Genomic DNA, 19,770 nt, shown 5'->3' with positions numbered 1-19,770 from the left:
GCGCGCGCGGGGATTTGTCTGGCTTCGGAGCTGGGACGCGCGACAACGCGACGCGTAGATTCAATTCCGTTCCCTCGAGAACCCTGGAGCTTTCCGAAAAATGGAACACGCAGGAACTGCCTGCGCGATCTGGCCGTGTCGCTGGTAACGAACAAACACCCGTCCCCTTCTCGGTAATTTGCGCGAGAAACGACGGCAGCTTACCGCGAGGATTACGAAAATGTTTTATGCAACGTTCTCACACGAGCCGTGAACGAATTCTGAAATTCGGACACGAATTATTCGGACTCGTTGCATCGACCTTAACCCTCGGACACCACGCTAGTGCAAATTTGCACCAGCGAAACATTGTTCTGTCCGTAAGATTCTGTCCGGCTAGCACAACGGTTTCCTTCCATTACGATGAAAAATTATTTCCCACTTTTGCAGCTATGTTTAACTACTGCATTTCTCAGGAAATTTTATGAGGAAAATTATTTTTCACTTTTGTAACTCTTACCATTGAATTTTTCAGGAAATTTTACTCTAAAAAATATGTTCTTAATCGTCCCAAATAAAAAATTCCAATTCGCACTGCATAGTGTGATATTTGCGTATACCGAGAGATGGGGTGTGGTTTCCGAGGATTAAAATTCTATTTTTTTCTGTATTCCAACGTATCGAACATAAAACCGTACGCGAGCTGTATTTTTGTCCGGCAGTTTTTATTCCGGCGAGCGTTTCCGAGCGATCTCGTTTACGTCTTACAATTGGCCGCCGTGCGGCTCGATGAACGAGGGAGCGCATCATCATCGGAATTATTACAGCTTCCGGTGACGTTAAGCGAATCTATAGGGAACACTGTCGCGGAAGCTGTAACTCGTCGCCCTTACGTCATCGCAACACCATGCACGTCGAGTGTGCGCGCGCGCGCGCGCGCGTTGTTGGACGAGAGCGAGCTGTTTTGCTGTTCTCCGCACGTCGACAAGCGGCTATGTACCTATGTACATACTCCGAAGAGTGACTCGAACTTTACGCGCAACGCTTGTATCGGTGAAGAAAAAGAGAGAGAAAAAAACGAGAAAGAAGAGAGACGAAACTGATGCGATTCTTGGCCGCGATCCTTTTACGACTTCCCACAACTTTCGGTTTCTTACCCACGCGCAAAAACCACCGTTCGCGAATTCGGCGATCGTACGCGCGATCGTGCCGAATCTCGAACGGCGAGGTCCTCCGAAGCGAGGCGCAAAAGTTGGCAAAAAGAGTAAAGAGGAGCCACGATGCACGGCGGAAAGGGTCGCCAGGGGGGGAGGGGGCGCGTCTCCCGGCGGAATTGCAAACGATCTCACGTATTCCCGTCGAGATTATCCAAAATTCTGACTGCATGAGATACTGGAGCGGCGATTGGCCGCGTAACGAGTCTCGACAAAGCGAAGCTGCCAATTTGGCAGCGTCTTCGGGACGATAAATCAGCCTTAACCGAGTCGGGGCAACCTGCCGAACTGTGTGTATCCGCGTTCCTCGAACGCTCCGTTAGCCAACCATTGTCACGGGTGCCCCGTCCGAGAGCAAAAAAAAAAAGTTCAATTTATTCGAGCGTCTCGCGTTCATCGGTAATAATCGTAGAGGAAGTCGGGTTTTTGGCTCGGGACGAACGGTTACACCGGCGCTCCGGCTGAAAAACAAGCTACACCGTGCTCGTTTTTACGGCGATGGCTCATAGAATCGGGATCCTGTATTACACGGTGAATCGAACGATCGAGAGATTCTACCGTCAAAACATCGTCAAAAATCCCCCTCTTTGAATCCTTTAAGAGAGAACTTCGAGTTAACGAGCTCTAAAAATGAAACGAAAAGGGGAGGTCAGAGAGAGAGAGAGAGAAAGAGAGAGTCGAGAACAGGAAGAATGTGAAAAACGAGACGCTGGAACACGGCGAGTTCTTCCGAAACTCTCGGAGCGGTTTCGTGGAAGGGCTTCGTTTTCGAAGGATAGTGAACCGGCAAGAATGCGGCCGGCTGACAGCAGAATGGGGATCCAGCAGGATCGATGATCGAGAGACCGCGATTGTTCTTCGACGGGGACCCGGTCCTCCGGTTTCTCCCTTTTCGCGGAGGACACAATGCGCGCCGGGAGAGAAAGAGCATTCGATGCAGCCGGTGCTCGTTAAAACGAATCTCCGTGCTCGATGATAATTAATAAGGACCGACGAAAGAAACGGTCCTCCCCGAAAGAAGAACGGTTCGAGAGGGTAGCATCGTGAGTAAAACGCAACGAGGAATGGTTACTCGCGGTTGCTCCTCAAAGAGTTTCCACGAGACTCGTGTTCTCGCGAAAGGTCGAAGTAAACGAGCGGACATCTGGAGAAACGATCGCGCGCGTAAGACCGTTTCTTGTATTTTTCTGGCAAAGTCGATCCGGTTCGATCCAAGAGCGCGCGCTTACTCGTACGTAGGCGCCTTTAACTGCGGACAAAATCTCCGACACCTTCCGAAAGGAATTGCCGCACCGGCAGAATCGCCTGACAGGGACGGGAGAGGGACTTCCTTTTCGAAGTGGAAAGTGGAGGAAAGAAGACGGAGGAACGGATAAGGGAATAAAAGGAGGAAGGCCCGGCAAGAGGACAGGAGGCAGCGCCGCCATTAACGATCGATCGAGGCGGCGACGAGGCGCGATTAATTTCCCCCGGCTTCTTGCATTACGTTTAATTAACATAATCCGCCGGCGGGATCGTTTCGTGGTGTGGTTTACGCACGACGCGGCGTGGCGTGGTTACGCGACGCGGCAAACTAGCAGCCCCGACCCATACGCACGAACGCACGCACTCACGCGACACACGGATTCACACGGTCACGGAATCTGTTTCTCCGCGTGCGTGATAGAGAGCCCAACGAGCTAAGAGGATTTTATCGAAATTCGTTATTCTCTTGTATCCGCTGTCGCGGGTAAGTCGTGCTGTTTCCCAACGGAACGAACCGGGCAGGGAATCGAAAATATCGCGAGTCGTAGTACCTAAACGTCCCGCGGGCCGTACAAGCTATCATTCATGACATTACCGAGACGATTATCTTGAAACCCGCGGAATACAAAATACTCTACTAGCTCGGGAGCTCTTGTATGCACGAAGAGATTTCATGATTCAGACACACGCCGGATTTGTAAACCGAGAAACTGTTGGAATTTTATTACTCAAAGGTCGACCGCCTCGTGGAAAAGTAGACAAGGAAAAAAGCAACGGCTGACGAAGGATCATAGTTCCAATGAAGTCGAAGCGAGTGCGCGCGGGCGAGCGAACGAGCGAGCCGTGAAAGGCAAATGCGCTCGACGAACGACCGCGAGAGGGAAAGGGGAGCCCCGCGTCTTTCTCCTTTCCTCCGATCGGGCTGACGCCTAGCTAGAACGAACTAGTTCCGTTCTAGTACATAGTCCTACATACACACCGAGAGAGAGAGTCCTGTCGCACGCGTGAACGCGACTTAAAACCGGTCCCACCCACGCGCGCGAGCGAGCGAGCAAGCGAGCGCGCGCACATTTCCGCGAGGGTTGCGGCGCGCAAGCAAGCCGAGAGAGCTCGCCGGACACTGGCACAAAATGAAAATATTCTAATTACCAGAGACATTGTTGCGACACGAAGCGAAGGCGCAATGGCGTCAACGGTGATGAAGCGGTTTCTCGCCGGCGCCGATCTCTATCCAATGCGCACAGGCCGAGACACGGCGACTAATCCCGTTGCGACGAAAACCGTGACGAGACCGTCGAGAAACGGTGTGAACGAGGTTCTTTCTCCGGTTAATAGCGGCCTGGCGATTCAAGTACGGCCGCGAAAGGACACCGACGATCAACGCGGCGGCGAAATCCAGCCCGCGAACGATAACGCGTTTTCTGACCGGTGCTCGCCCAATGGAATACACAACACGCGGCGCGGCGGTGATTAATGGAAATCGATGCCGGGCGACACGCGGCCCGCCGCTCTTAACGAACGAGATTTTCCGTTCCTCGCATTTTTCTCCCGAGGCTGCGCGCCGAGATAACATCGAAACACCGAGGCCCGCGTCACGTTCCCTGCTCCGAGAGTTCGCTGATTTTAATCGACGAGACTTTCGATCTGTCGGACGCCGAGCCGACCGCTTTCGAGCTTTCCGCATTCCCCGTCTCGTTCCCTTCCACGATAATTATTTGCTTAATTCGAGTCGCGTCCACTGTACCTACTGACCAATCCTTGCCTTGTTTCTCTTTATTGCAAGATTTTCATGTGGCGCTCCCTTTATCGCTCTCTCGAGTGCAGCGTTACGAATGGCAACCCTTAGTTTACTTTTTCCTGAATTATCCGCTCGATCTTGACCGTTAATCTTTAGACTGCCGGAATTTTTTCATAAAAAAAGATGGTTTTCTTTGGTCAAAAATTTACGTATACATATACAGGGCGATATACAAAGGGGTGTTATAACTTCTGGGGTGGATAGTAGAAATTACGTGTATACAGGGTAATATTTAAAAAGAAAGGGTTCATAACTACTGCGATAGATAGTATTCGTCAAATGATGAAAAAATGCCTAATAAACATGGGTGGAAAATTTAATATTGTCAATGTTTTCCAAATTTTCTATCCTACCTACCGAGGATAGAAACAATGGATTACCTTATCATTGCTTCTTTTCCTGGTTACAGAAGGGTTTTTTTTACAACTCTCTTCATTGTTTCCATATGATAGCTCCCGAAACAAAAAATTGTTCATAAGTTTGAAAATATTAACTTTTTGACCCATGTTTATCAGGAGTTTTTTCAACATTTGGCAAGTTCTATTTACCCCAGAAGTTGTGAAGCCTTTATTTCTGTTTTAACCTGCATAGGTATAACATACGCACTGCGCTGAATTTCGAGTTCTGTCAATGTCCCAAAAAGGATAAATCCTGGCAATGTAAAGGTTATTGATCAATCCGTCGTAAAACCACGGTGTATTGTATTTACCCCGGCGAATGGTAAACATTCGCAACAGTAGCTTTGAAGCTGAAAGCGGCGGCGGCGACGTCGGGGGAACGTACCCGACACGACGATTTTATTAACGACGTTGCCACGTTCCGGCTGGTTCACGGAGACCCTGGCTCTAATACTTTACGAGGTCGTTCTCGCGGCCGATCGTAAGCACGAGGGGAAAACTGGGCCGAGGAATGCAGTTTGTCGATATTCGAACGGGCAACCTATTCTTTGACTCGGCGTGTTTCGTGCGTGCCGCCGAGCCCTCCGACTTCTTCCCCTCGCGAGAAGGGGAGGATCGGTGCCGCGTGGGAAACTTGCTATTGGATGCCAAACTTCGAAAATCATTCTAGCCACATATGAAACAAGTTTGGCCGACCGATAGCCCCATTACGCGGGCACAACCGGCCTCTGTTATTGACTTAACAAAATGCTACCTTTTCATAAAAGAACGTACAACCGGCAGTTCGTTTCGTTGGAAGAGATACAGAATGGTCGTTAAACTAACCGGGAGTACGAGAACTTGGAGGGCAAAAAGACTATAAGGATAGCAACGACTTACTACCACAGAAGAATTAATATTAAAACTACCAAACCAGTCGAAATAGCTGATTAGTATATCTACTCCTATAACGATGATTAACACGTAACAATACATTATCTCAGATTTTGTTTACAACTTTTCTTGTAATATGTAAGTCGAGAAATGGGTTACTTTATAAATTTGTATATTTTCAAAAGTTTATCATGTTTATCGATCCGACAGAAATAGATATACGATTATGGTCGGTAGGTAGTTTTAGTGTCAATAGAATAGTTCTCTATATCGTTTCCATCGACTACAACAATATTATGCATAGAGACTACAGAGATAGATGGGAAAATGAGAAGATACGAGACCTTCTCGCGAACTAACAAATTAGATTGCGTCAGAGTGTCAGGTATGTCGGGAGTTACATGATGTACAGGGTCGAAGGAGTGTCGTACAAACGTCTCGCCTGCCGAGGACGATACTTTCTCCGTCAAAGCGTAACGCCCAACGGGAGAATCACGGAAGCTCCGAACAAACCTAAAAGTTGCTCTCGCGTACCGCCCACGGCGAGCCGCGCGCGTGGTCGCAGTTACGCCAGAAGCGAAGATTTATGTCGCGAGCCCACCGAGTCCGAGAGCTTAGATTTAACTGCGGCTTAACGCGCTCTAAACTGCAGTTTGCTACGGATCCGGTTGCTCCGCGAAACTAGCTTCATAAAAGGATGAACTGCGGCGGCAGCGTCGTCGTCGTGGCGAACGCGCTGGTTGTACAACCCCGAAATTTACATTTAAACGGCATTCGAACTGTACCGTGGAGGGTAAAACACAGACAGAGCGCGTAGTCTTCCGTCACAAGTTCCGACACATTTCTGGACGAAGGGTAGGTGACGGTGGAAGAAACAAGGGAACCAACAGTCTCTCCATCCTCTTCTCTTCTTTTGGTACGAGCACACCACCCGGGTAAATAATAGTTCGATCGGAGGGTAATTTAGCCGGGCGTTCGCGCGACGATTAGGGCAGCTCCGAAATCTTCGGGGGTTCAAGTTCGTCGTGGGGGCCCCGAGGCGTCGAATTCCTGACGGCCCGGGGAGAACGGACGAGCATCCCATCGAGGGGAAGACGAGAAGCGAAGTGAACCGAAGAAGCCGCTCGTTTTGATCTTGTTTAGGCAGCAGCAGCGGCAGCAGCAACAGCGCCGGCATAAACAGCGGCAAGAGGACCCGGGCCGAATGGCCATCGGGCATCGGGGTCTGTGATTTATTCAGGGTTATTGTCCTGCGCGGGGTTTTTGTCCTGCGAGGGCCGGTGCAACCGCGTATGCACCGGGGACCCGAGAAGAGGCGCATCCGAAACAGCAAGAACCGACTCGATGGACCGCTGGACGCACGACATTACTCACAGAGGCGGACTCTTTCGACTTTTTCTACTGGCCCCGAACGTGCCGCTACCACCGTCGCCGCCACCGCCGCCACGAGTGCATTGACATCGCGGCATCGACGTAATTCTCGGTACAACGCTTCCGTATCGGTCTTACGTTTTCATTATAGCTTACGGACAACTTGTTACGCGAGTCTCGCATTTATAAAATACTATGCCTCGCGTACACACACGCTCGGGTGTCGCCCCGACGCCGTCAAACAGGATCGCGCGCGGTGATACTCGATCACGACACCAAATGATTTTCAAGGGGAATCTATTTCCAGACGTACCTATACACCGACGGAATTCAATCCCGATGAAACATGTAATTGCACCGATGCTGGATGGAATTTAATGCGCGTGTGCTATCGTGCCCTGTGAATTTATCGTACAATAAATTCATTTTGTTGTGAAAAGCGTACTTGATAGAAGTTTAATTAGTTCTGACGTCACCGGTCACAGATAACTATGTACTATGCCAGTCCACGAGATGGTCTTGCGTCATGAGAAGAGCCTAATGGATATTCCGTGTATACCAATATAATTACGGTGAATAATTTTATTTCTAATCGCTCGCATTTCGCAATCACGAATTATCACTGTCACGCGTTTCTGTATTCGCGTGCATTCGTTCGCTCGTGTGTACCCCTCCGTTCCTCCGGCACCCATCATTCGCATATCCAGTCACAATTCATGTATCGCGTTGGATTCGAGTTGGAATGAAATTGGTCGTAAAATGTGAACGAGATTTTCTCGTGATACAGGGTTAAGGTTAAAAAAGAAACTTGTCGCCAAACTTGTTCATCTATCGTGTACCTATTGTTAGGTACATTATATTGCTCTACCTCGTACGAAAAATGCTGATGAAGAAAATCTGTCTCTTTGGCGCGACAAGCCGAGTAAAGGGCCACTTCGCAGAGAGACTTACGAGATCCAGGGAAATGCAATTATCGGAAAACGGAGTCCCATTCGTGGCGCCGTATTTTGGACGATTGGATGGAACACAACCATGCTCGACGAAGCAATCCGCCGTACCGAATGTCCCGCTCGATACCGGCGAAGAAGACGAAAAACAAAAAAAGGAAACGGAAACCCCGTGCGCCGGGTCGGTAGGAGCCTCCGGGCAACGGTGTCTTCGGTCCCCAGAGACCTTGACGATCTCTTCTCTCCGTTAATTAACTTAAGCAGCGATTAGAGCATCTCCTTATCGTGTCCTGAGCGACGATGCTCGGGCATTTAATGTGCCATCGTGTGCTTGCTTCAATGTCCATCGGGCGTCCCCCTCTCTCCTCCCTCGTGAACAAAGAAATCGCCTACCATCCGCTTCGATTTCCGCGACGGGAACGCCGATCGACCGCGCCTCGTTTCCAGCGAATTTCTCGAATATCGCGGAAATGCTTGATCGCGAAAATAACTGTGTTCGCAAGTGGAGGAATTGCTATTCGGTTTTTCCGAAAACCACGTTGGCACATTTCATCGTATCGTCCCTCCGTGAATCATGGAACGGCATCAACCCCCGACGATACCATGACTTTGTGAAAGAATACTAGAAGACCAGCAGGGGGGATGTTGAAATATATCGTTCCTGTTCCCGAGCGTTCTACTAACGGAATATAGGATTAAGGTCGGTAGTCTTCACCTACTCCCATTTCTCTTCCAGCGAATCCCCGAGAGAACGACCTAATATTTTCGATATCGAACGATCACACGAGCTTCCATTCCCCCCGATCATAAGTGCGATTTACCAGAGGAATCGTAAGGGTCGAAACGGCACGCCATGGAAAAAGTCGAACGTATAACAGCTCCGTTCGGACTGCTCGTGTGCATCGTACGCGTCATCGAGCAGCCGTGAAGAGGGACTCGTGGTACATGTAGGGGGTGGAAGGAATAAACGCCGGGCGAAAACGTTGGCCGCTTCAGGGGTGTCAAAGAACTCGAGTATCGAGAGCGTGTAAAAAAAGACTCAACGAGAGACGAGTTTACGGAGGGAGGCGCGAGGGAAAAAATTTATTCTGCGAACGGTCTGCGGTGGGGTTGAAGTAGTTGAATGGCGAAGGGGCGGAGAAGTTCCAGGAAATCCGAAATTAAAAGCCGGCGGTGAACCGCGATCGCTGCTCGATCTGGTCGGGAAAGCTACGCAGAACGCCCGACCGCGTTGTAAAGTCGCGTACTCACCAAGCGAGCGAGCACGAGCGAGCATTTACTCGTGCTCGCAAATGTTCGCAAGTGTTCAACTGAAATGCTGTTTGACGGAGTTTTTGCCGTTCTTTTCTGAACGATGCCAGAAGTGATTGATTTCTCCTTTTTGCTTCTATAATTTGGATTTCAAGTGAAATAGACAATTCTGCTCAAACATCATCTTTTGTACTTTTACTTTTTCAAATACGAATCGTCAGAATCCTACAAAACCGGGTAGACTCTGTAAACTTCTATGAGTTTTATTATTTTCTCATTACACCATTCCATTTTTATTACTTCGCGATTCTCTTGACAACTCGTTCTCGACGTTTGCCCCCTGGGGTGAGAAATCTTTCACGACCAGAGGATCGAACGGCGGAGAGAGCATTGGGAGGAGAGGATTGTTTTCGAATCGTCGCGGAGAAAAGACGGAAAAGCGAGGAAAAACACGCTATTCTTCCGTATTGATCTTTCTCCCTTTCCGTCGATGCCCTCGCCGGGGGTGGCCGACCGGCGAACAGAAAGGGAAACAGAAGAAAGAAAACGAGGGGGTTAGGGCGGGGGAGAAGTGGGAGAGAGCGAAGGTTGTTTATGCTGGCACCGTCGCGACTGAAACGTTGGGGCGTCATAAATTATCCTCCGAAATCGTTCAACGACCCCACAGAGACGCCGTTCGCTCCGCAGGATGCGAGACGAGGAGAGGAGAATGCAATTTGGCCAACTGCGTCGGCCGCCTGCCTGCCAGGAATCGCTCTTCAATTGACATCGAAAACGGTTATGATTTATAGCGCAAGAAGATAAAAGTGAAATTTTGCTCGTTTCGTCGAAGACGCGAGCTTGCAGTTAGTTTACGACGAACCACGTGGGTGAAAGGAAGGAGACGAGAGCAAAAACAAGTGAAAGCTCTCGAGAAGCGGCGCGACGCGACGACTACAGTCTAAAATCATTTTTTTTGCGACGCACCAGTGAAAAATAACCGGGCATAAAACTCATGGAAATGGAAAATAGTAATGGAGGCAACGTTAGACGACAACCTTGACTTTCGTTAGCGAACTAACATCGAAACGGTTCGACGACGACCGGAAATTCGTAGTAAATCTAGACTCTGCTCGTTTGCGAGTCGGAATTATTATACGTTGGAGAGCAAGGAAGAAAAACGATCGAGACACGCGGCAGCGTCGCGGTACGGTAAAGGTACGTACGGCAGGAAGCAACAATGGCAATTATGCGTCGAATGGGACGCGACAAGATGCTTTCACTGGACGAACATCGTGAATAAGAGATAGCATCTGCGGTTGCTCACTCGCTCGAGGATCGTCTATTGAATGCAATAGGCTTCCGTCGGGGTTCACCGCTATCGACTTTCGACTCTTTCGTGTACGCGCGGGGCTTCGAGATCGATTTAAGCCGAGTGTTTGTCCGAGTGATACCGAAAGCCAATTGATCGAGACGCGAATATTAGCTTACCCTCGTCTCCGCGCGCTCTTCCTTACTCTCCTGACGAAAGTTCATTAACTTCCCTGAGAGCGATCGGGATGTATTCATCGAACGAGTGAAACGGGTTAAGCGGTTTAAGAATTATGGAGCAAATTGACGCAACGTTTAGTTAGGCGAGCATTTATCGCCTCCGGTCGATCGTTCCATGGAATTGGAATGAAGAAAAAAAAGGGGGGAGGGGTGCAAGAAAAGTTCGAGTCTTATTTGTCGAGAAGGGGAGCCGCTGCTGTCCTAGCGAGCCGAGATTTCGAGGATCGCCCCAGCATCGGACGCATTATAGGATCTCATTTCCGGCGTGGCCCCGGCGAATTAAGTAACTCTCAAGAAACTCGAAGCACAAAGAGCCAGGTGACAAAGGGGATGGAGAGTCGGAGTGGATGTAAAGTTCAGAGAGACTCGCGCGACAGAAGTTCCAGCGACGAGGCGGGCGTAGGAAGCGAAAGACGCAGGCAAGCGCCGCGGAGGGTGGAAAATTCTGGGTGGAAACGACGTCGGTGGCGTCGCCGGCAGTGGCGGCGCCTATATTGATTTTGGGGCCGAGGATGGGGCAGTCGGGGCGGAGGGAGGAAGAGGAGGACCGCGTCGACGGAAGCTACGACACTGCAACTCGACGCGCCGCCGAGGGCGACGAGCCGAGACGAACAGATCGCGCCGAGTCTCTTCTAGATTTCTGTTCTCCCGCTCGAACAGCCTGTTCGAGGATACTGATTTTACTTCCTTTGGCCGGCAAAGTCAACATTTTTAACCTGCTCAACTTGGATCAAGCAGGGCCAACTTAAATTCTCTCTTATACGTTACGATCTACGACTCCGTTCCGAATGCCATCCGGTTAATATCAGCCAAGAGCGATAGCATTACAGGTGACCTTATTCTTTTACTGAAATTCTTGAATTCTCTCATACGGTACCGCATTGGAACAAAATTTGAAATTCTTGCACGCGGCAACTTATTACCCACGCGTACAGTTCTACCTTATTGCTTTGCATAATTTTATCGATATCTACTGTTCTTTGTTTTCGCTTTACAGAAATGTTTCATTTTAATTTATTTCTCCTTTCTCGAATTACCCTTTTATAACAGTTTTATTCTTTCAATTCTGCATGTTTTACTTCTTTCGACGATACTTTTGAACGTGCAATAAAAATTATTCAAGTTATCGCTAGCAAAAATGCAGCCTGCATCTCTCGATGGGAACGCAGCAGCGTCGCAGAAGCGAAGTCGATTAATTTTAAAGACCAAGAGGGGTTCGTCGAACGAGAGGCTCGACGCCATTCACGAACGATCCTTTGTCGCGTGTCGCGTTATTGTTTACGAGCAATTTCGCAGGACAACGAGTAAAAGATGTATGCAAACGCGCGGAAAGGTACACCCTTCTCCGAGGGGTGTAGGGTGCAGTGTACCGAACGCCGGGCGTCAAAGAACTCTTTTTCCCGTCCCTTTCAGAGGCGAACTACAAACATCGAGAGGAGCGTCGAAAAAACGTTGGAAAGATGTGCTTGCCCGACTACGTACCGGAACACGCTTCGAAACGACTCGAGAGAAAGGCGGGCGTTGTATCGATGGCGTTCTGTAACTTGCAGGTGTCGCCCAAGCATTTCCCTCGTTACACGTTGTTCTGTATGAATTGTCTTCGGGGGGCACGCGGCTGTTTCGCGGATCGAAAGAAAACACGCTCGAGAAACGACGGAGGAACGCTCGATAATCGACGCCGGAAGAAAAGCGAACGCGCTTATTTTTAGCTATTCGTCCGATGCGATGATAAGTCGTGGTACCAAGAGCGGACGATGACGCGCCCGGTGTCGTTTCGATCGCCTCAGGCGCGTATTGAAGCGGTTTCGTTCTTGTTAGGCCAACGTTCGCTACCTTTTTTCTTCTTTCCTCTATCTCGTTCTCGCTCCGTTGCTACGAAGGAACACCTGTTTCGACGCAATTGACATCCGCCAGGGAAACGAGTCGATTCAGCCTTCGACCGATCGGCTAGATCCAGGAACACCGCAATTGGAAAACGGTGTATTTACAGGGACGCGCGTCAGACACCATAATTCGTCGCGAATGCTTTACATTCTCGCGAAACATTTTACGCGAACTGATTAGGTGTTCAAGAGAGCGACGGGATATCATTGTGATTTCGAAGAAATAAGCCAAAGCATTGAGATTTCGTTGTTTCTTTGCATATCGTAACGAGGTCGTACGCTTCTATGCACTGCTTTAACGAAGATTCATTTCGTCGCAGTAATTATTCCGATCGTTACTTCCCGACTGTTATCATGCGCTATTTAAACGACGATTATTATTTAAACCGAATAATTGAATAGTTATGCTTTGTCTTTCCATGCCCGCAGAGCGTTGCACGTGACCGTCGATCGACTCCGTGGGTTGGAGCTGCAAGGACTCGGAGAAACAGAAGTAACATCGCCTCTATCGCGTTAGTCGGAGCGTTATCAATGGGCATAATTGTCGGAGATAACGCGGCTCGCCCGAAGCATCCTTGAGGCGCGGCGCGATAAATCATCCTAGCGTACACTCAGCGGCGTGTCGTTCCGTTCGTACAAATACCAAGCGCCGTGTCGTCGCTTTATCTTGCCATGCATCTGGATTATGACATACAACGCGCGCGCCTCCTCGCCGCGTATCGGCGGAGAGACACGGTCGGTCAACGATAACGATAAGCTTCGTCGTCGTCGTTGTCGTCGAAAGGGGAAATCGCGGTCGTCCGTACACCTTCGGGGTAATTTGCGAAATTGTTCGGTCGAAAGCTTGCGAAAAAGGTTATCGCCGCGAGACAAGGGGCGGGGGGAATTGGAAATGATCGCACCGCTGATACGAACCGACGAGACAAGACGTTTATCTAAATTGCGTCCCATTGTTCTATTTGCGTGGAGCACAGCACGCGACAATTGTAGGGAGAAGCGAGTGCGCGCGTCCTTGGACGGGGAAAAAGTAATTCGCGCGATTGCGTGAATCGCCCTCGTGGGACGCCCAGCACAGACGTGCTCGACGCAATCGTGTTCTTGTTTTTCGTGTTCGAACGTGCCAATTAGCCGAAGTACGAGGACTCGATGGGAATAGGTGTAGGGGAGACGAGGAGTATGAATTTTCAATCGCGCGACTCATCCTCGGCAATTTTCTGCCATACTCTCCGGTGCCGGTCGTCATCGCCGAGAGAGCGCGCGCTCGGTTGCATCACGGATTACCGGCGTGGCGCGTTACGAACGGTGGTGCGGCGCGCGAAATGCTTGAAAGGCTGACTCGTTACGCCAGGACGTCAACGGGAGCCAATTGAATCGGCAAGCTTATGTGGCCGCGTCGCTAATATTTCGCTTCTTTCGCGCAGGTATACGCGTTTACTAGCCGCGGTAAAACGCGCGGGACAAGGAAAGCGGCGAGTGTCGCGGGGCGTTTAATAATTTCTGCAACGTCATCGCGTGGCTCGCGGCGATCGAAAAAATTCCCAGGGCCACGCTCCCGACCTACGGCGCACGCGAACTCGAGAGGAAACGCTTTCGATCGGTCGTGTTGGTCCGCCGTGAACAGAGATCGGGAGAAAAAAACGCGGGAAAAACGACGTTGCGCGATGGGAACGCGAGAAGGCTGGCTCGAACGGGGGACACTTCTCTTTCGTCATCTTCCAGCGACAAGTTTTCTGTTCCCGTCCGCCTCTCGGTGAACGCGACCTCCATCGTGGTAACATAAACAGTCCTGGCCGGCAAAAGACCGTCTTCTTCTTATCTCCGTGCCGCGGAGAAGGCGAAAACACGCGTAGCGTTACTTTGCACCTGTATATTTCATCGAGATACTAACGAGATCGCGCCGCTCTCGCGGAAACCCTCTCGATGCCCGTACACGTCTCTTTCCACCGTGAAATACGACCGCTCGTGCCGGAATTCAACTCTGTGGATCTCGCTGAAATTCTAAATAGACACGACACGAGACCGTGCGCGCATGACTCGAATTTACCGAGCCGGAGTCGACGAACCACCGCGTCGTTGCTGCGCGTCGCCGTCGCGAACCCGCTTTACGAACCGAGCCATGTTGTATACCTCCTATTGCACCGAGTGCATGCGGCGTAGGTGTGAAACGGTCCTCGAGTCGCCGGGCGAAATTCCTTTCGAACGAGAATGCGATTTCATTCTTCTCGATTAAGCTCCCTTCTCGGGCCATGCTTGAACACTTTCTTTTCCTTTTCCATTTCCATTTCCGCCGAACCGTGTTTGCCGTGCAATAAACGCGAGACGTATGGTCGTAGGAATTTTAAACGAGGAAAGAGGAAACACATTCGCCCTTGGCTTCGAGTAAGAGATAACCGAAGTATATTAGCCATTCAAATGAGCGTGTCTCGTACGATGAATTTTATAGAATTCTTCTGTTTTTCCACTTCGAGCATAATAATTATGGAAAAGTTTGCTGCTCGAGAAACGAATGGGTTCGCAAAACCACGAAAAGACGAACAGCTCCCGGTTCGAGCACACCGGGATCACAGCCTTCGACGCGTTACGTAAGCAAGGTAAACACTTACGTGCGCGAAAACCTGTTGTCCGACACGTCCGGGGAAAACGTGCGGTGAAAAATGTGAACGCATGCTACGGTGGCAGAAAAAATATCAAGGACTTCAGAATTTTCCCAGCAAATGCAATTTCAGGACCTACGATCTTCGAAGCAAACACAATTTCGCTCGGTCACCGTAATTTGCGTATCACTGGTCGAATAAATACGTTTTCCGATTGTTTTAATCTCGTCAGGCTTAAGTTCGGAAACAACGTTTATTGCTAAATATATTCAATTCATCGCTGTATGCGACGCAATAATGTCGTTATTATTATTAAACTAGAGCTAGCGAGAACGAATGTGTCTGCCCTGTGCATAAATTAAACTACAGACCCATTAGTCGGAACGCAACTCGGTGACCGCATATTTTCGTCATTGGGTACCGAGAAAAACACGCTATGTTCGAGCAACACGCTCGCGTGCCCTCCACACCACCGCAAAAACCATTTGTTTACGAACGAGGTACATACCCTTGGCCGAAAAAGAGTATTCTCGGAGACGCAATTGTCGTAGACGAAATAGCGCCAGAGAATCTTTTCAACGAAATCTACTCGACTTTGAATGAGTCTCGGCGGCAAAGTGGATTTTATTAAACAGGCTCCAAATGAGATATTACTCTTGAGATATTACGTTAACCAACAAGTTATTTTGCTTCAGGAACATTGATTTGTGGCATATCGCCAGCAAAAAGAATAATTACGCGTTCCGAGTATTGAAATAACGAAATAATCAATCAACGGACCCACGCAAATATTTCACACGCTGATAACATATTTAAACTTTAATTCAATGTATTGAACGCCTACGGTACATTCTCAGGCTTCTATATGTACTTGCATCGCCACGCAATCCAAACGATAAAAGTCAATTATCGATTCATCGATTCTCCGAAATCTTATTTGAATTCAAATATTTTAATTTAAATGTATTCAAGTTAAATATAATTTGCAGGAAAACCGGTTATATTATATTCGAACGAAATTGATTTCCAAATACACGGGCCGATCAACCGCTCCGATCGATGGTCCCCTTTTAAAAAGACCGTTCGATAATCGAAAGTGAATCGTAATATATCGATCGTCGCCCACCAGAACATCGCCTTTTAATTATGCCTGCTCCGTGTACATTTTAAGACAGCTGTGGAGCGGGCGCTTCGATCTACCAGGCAGCAATGGCGATTGTACAAAAAACCTTGAATATTGTTTCAGGAAAAACATAGAACAATACGAGCCAGATCTGTTTGACCTCAGTCGTGCTAATCGCGAACAGTCGGTGCGCTCCAAATCGATTGACGGCCACTCTCGAACTTCACGCCCAGCGTAGAGAAGAAATACATATTTACGAATGACTAGTGAAAAAAAGTCGAGAGCGGTATGCCGACAAAAAATGTGTCTCGGGAGCAAAACAGACGCACCAAAATTAAGTCTGTCGTCTACTCTACGATCGCTTAAAAACATTTAGAAAACCCCGTAATGTGAGCTCTATTAGGTGACATTGTTAATCCTCTAGCCACGGACAATTTTGGTGCCATTAAGCCGATCAAATATTATTTGTAAAGTGTGTACTAAGCAAATTCAATGAAAAATTACACTAGTTAGAATGTTTAATGAAATAACTGTACTGGGTTGGGAACGTCAACCGCTAATTACATACGTATCTACTATATCGACTATATCGAAGAGCGACGAAACACAATAATTTTGGGTTAGGTTTAATACCGACAGTTATAACTACATACTGAACCTCGCCCTTTACGTTTACTTTCCTCACCGGTCTCATCTGTTACTATCACTTTCATCGCTACCACAATTTAATTTCGATTTCTTCTTTGTTATTTTATTTTCACTTCTCTTTGTATCTTATTTTTTGTTTGCTGTTTGCAACTCACTATTCTAAATATAATGAAATGGTTTTGAAAGAACGCAGAACGTAGAATACAGAATCAGAGTACACGGGTTCCACGTTGTTCGTAATTTAAAGGTTAAAAAACTAACGTAACTGTCGATCAAATGAGTTCGCATCAATTATCTTGTTCGAGAGTCGCCGTTAGACGAACGGTTAGATAGGCAAAGTGAAAAGTACTCACCACCGGCGAATAAGATGACGTTTGCAGTAAATTCGTCCCGGGTTGTGAGTAAACTTCAGCCTCCCCCAACTCCAACAGTCTCCACACGATCGACCAAGTTCGATGACACTGTGTGTTTACGTCGGGTATACAGTACACTGACACTCCCGTGTAAAAGAAAATCACTTAGCACGAGCGACGACAATCGACACCCTCCCGTTTTCGCGCCGAAGCGCGCATTTGACGTGTATGTACCACGAAACGAGACAACCACGGCGGACACGTCTTACCGGCCTGAACTCGCGCTCGCGACTACCCGGAGTCTCGAGTCGAGCGATCGAAGCGCCGCCGGTGGAAGCCGAACGAAACGCGACCGACACGAAATTCGCTACTCCTGTATCGCGCTTCGTCCCCCACGGTGCACGAATTGCCTGCCCGCGACAAAATTTGTGCGGTTTTGATCGTTTCGCGGGTTCCAACGGCATCCCGAAGGTCGAAAGAAAACTGGACCCTTATGGGATCGCGACCATAGCGGTAAGTTCCGTTATATTCGTTCAAATTGCAACTGTCGCGACTTTTTGCGCCGGAATGTCGATCGTGTTTCGTGGCGCGTAGATTCGATGATTGACAGATACATACGTCGAACGAGGGACGCTCCGGTCGCATTAATTGATAACCGCTCGCAGAAGTCATTTAATGAGCCGTAATTTCTAACACGCGACTCTTTTTATATGCATGGAATTGCATAGTGTTACTGTCGTGGGAGATTTGCGTATTGCGTCATTGTGGGATGTCATATTCGTACTGTGGAACTCCCGTTGTACGAATTGGTTAGGGAACGCGGTGTTTGGATGATCGGACGGTAATCTGATACACAAAAATGTACTGTATATTACACTGTAGTAGTTCTTATTTTCCTCGTGTGACATTTGTTCTTGATATAATTTAGACCAACCTTCATATTTCATTTCGTGCGATGTAAAACATATTTTTAATGCAGTCAGATGACATTCTTGTAAGATAATCGAACACTAGATTAGGCACTGCGCAGACGAACGAGGTTTTACAGTGCCACAAACCGCCAATATGGCGGGTACGTACTACTCAAATCAAAATGTCTACTCATTGTTTATAGTCAGTTACCAGTAACTCAAGTAATAGTAATAATTGTGAATTTCGGAATCTGTAGCCGTAGATGTTTATATACCATCAAAAATATGGTCAAAGCTTGGGAAAATCGCGAGACGTGGGAACGCGAACATCTTTATTAATTCTTACCTCTCACTAATGAGAAAAATACGTGATCATTAGTACTTAATGGCCTAGTTCATTTTCTCAAATAAAACAGTTCGGAGCCTCCCTTTGTAACTAAACAGGGGTATCCCTACTTACTGCAGCACGTACTGGTGTTCATAAAAAGGTGCTCAATTAAATGTAAGATCATATCTGAATCTTTGTGTGTGAGGAGGGAAACGCTACACAGAGTTAAGGAATGACGATGGGACGTAGTGTACATGTACATACAACGCAGAAATGCCATCATCGCTATTACCCCGTACAATAGGTAGACTAATTTTTCCAGCAGTAGTGAACCCTTTTACTACAGCATGCTCGAAGTTAATTTTCCATTGATAGTAATATTTTATATGCAACGTGAAAAATAAGTGAAGAAAATTTAATACACTATATGGACGTAAATGTACACCTTTTATAAATGTTGACCACTTGTAAAGAACTTATGCATAGTATCAACGTAGCAAAAGAATTAGCTCAGGTAAGCTATGTCTTTGTACCACCCAGTATACAGAATTTATTATAATAATTGTCATACGACTCTATTGCCACCACTCCAACGTAGAAGTACCACAATGGAAGAAAGTACAAAGCGAAAAGAAGACAATGTGATGGTGGTTGTATGAAAAGAAAGGTTCAGCGACAGGTTGTCTGCTGTTATTAAACCTGGGCACCTAATTATTACGATGTAATTAAAAACGTTTATTATAACTGTCATTCTGCATCGCGAGTTTTTGAATCTGAGATATGTATTAAGATTTGAATAGCAGGATAGAACGTCTAAGTCAGTCTAGAAACGAATCGTCGTCGAATTTAAAATTCAAGAATCGCGACGGTGCCGATCATGCGAGAAACAAAATGTCAATGACCGTGCGACAATAGGCCGGTTCAATTTCATCCTGGTGTCGTCTCCTTAACTGTACACGAACTCGAAGAACTCGACGACGTAGAAGACGACGTCGAAGGGGTAGCAGTGGTAGAAGGAGGAGGGGGAGGAGAAGGGGGGAAGAAAGCAAGAAACGGACGAACGCTCGTATAATCCGCGTTCCCGACGTTCTGCACCGGTACCATTACCATTACCATTCCAGGTCTTCTTCCCGTTCTTTCTTCGGGCAGCTGGTAAACAGTATTTCCAAGTCGACCGAGTAAATCAACAATCGGTCGCGTCTTCCGATTACCGTCCCGTCGTTTTTCCCGGCTGGCTTACTTCTTTTTTTGTTTCGCCACCTTCGGCCTCGTCGCGATCCTCTGTTTCGTTTGGGGACCGATGCATACGCGGTACGAGCGGTCT

At 48.1% G+C, this 19,770-nt stretch overlaps 1 protein-coding gene across 1 annotated transcript in view; it reads right to left on the bottom strand.

Annotated features, from left to right (window-relative positions):
- The window catches only part of LOC107189811 (SH3 and multiple ankyrin repeat domains protein 1), a 164,799-nt gene extending 147,566 nt beyond the window's left edge, over positions 1-17,233 (bottom strand). The window contains exon 1 of the mRNA XM_015578478.1: positions 17,208-17,233. The gene's annotated coding sequence lies outside the window, so the exon portion shown is untranslated. The remainder of the gene's footprint in view (positions 1-17,207) is intronic.
- Positions 17,234-19,770: the final 2,537 nt, after the last annotated feature.

The sequence above is a fragment of the Dufourea novaeangliae genome, unplaced genomic scaffold, assembly GCF_001272555.1.
Source record: "Dufourea novaeangliae isolate 0120121106 unplaced genomic scaffold, ASM127255v1 scaffold173, whole genome shotgun sequence".
NCBI classification, from domain to species: Eukaryota; Metazoa; Arthropoda; class Insecta; order Hymenoptera; family Halictidae; genus Dufourea; species Dufourea novaeangliae.
This window is presented reverse-complemented; position numbering and strand designations above follow the sequence as displayed.